We start from the raw sequence: 680 nt of genomic DNA, 5'->3' as shown, positions 1-680 counted from the left end.
ACCCTAAAGCTCATGTCATAAAGTGGAGGGGGCATATAAAGGGTTAAGGGGGGGAGGCAGGTGTTGACAGAACTCGAGGTGACTGGGATTTACTGAGGATTATTGCCTTATTGTTATGCCGGCTTTGCGAGATCGACTGAACTTCTGGGTTAGGGTTTTGGGTTAAAACTTAAAATTCTCATCTAATATAATCTTAAAAGAGTCACTGCCTTCAAATTAATCCAAATTCTAACTGACTGTAAGAGGAACTAAAGCAAAATAAGATTATATTAGAAACACGTGAATAAAAGCAATTAATTGTTGGACACTTAAAAGTGATCGCATATAAAAGGATCACGTGACCAAAATAACCACCTGCATAAAAAAAAACACAACTAGCAGGTTCTCAAACGTACACTCCAAGCTAAATATATTCAGGGTCACACACCGAAACGCAGATTAAAGAGAAAAAAAAACTGTGAACTATATTGAAAAACTATATAGAGATAACACTCAACGATCTTAACCCGGAATTATATCAAACGTATCTTCACTCGACAAAAACTGGACGCACGTAACTGCACCTCCGTCCTTCGCGTCCACCTAGCGGCCGGAAGCACGTTAAAAAAAATCATTCAGGTAGTGATGTGAAAATGCGGGACAAAGAGCAAAAAAGGGCGGGGATGGGAGAGTGGAAGACA

At 39.7% G+C, this 680-nt stretch overlaps 1 protein-coding gene across 1 annotated transcript in view; it reads right to left on the bottom strand.

The window, feature by feature from the left end:
• LOC119592053 (beta-hexosaminidase subunit beta-like) overlaps nucleotides 1–680 on the bottom strand; it is a gene marked incomplete in the record, with an annotated part of 40,765 nt that overhangs the window by 20,624 nt on the left and 19,461 nt on the right.

Source organism: Penaeus monodon, chromosome 29 (assembly GCF_015228065.2).
Source record: "Penaeus monodon isolate SGIC_2016 chromosome 29, NSTDA_Pmon_1, whole genome shotgun sequence".
Taxonomy (NCBI): domain Eukaryota; kingdom Metazoa; phylum Arthropoda; class Malacostraca; order Decapoda; family Penaeidae; genus Penaeus; species Penaeus monodon.
Note: the sequence above shows the minus strand (reverse complement) of the source record. Positions and strands in the feature narration are given on the sequence as shown.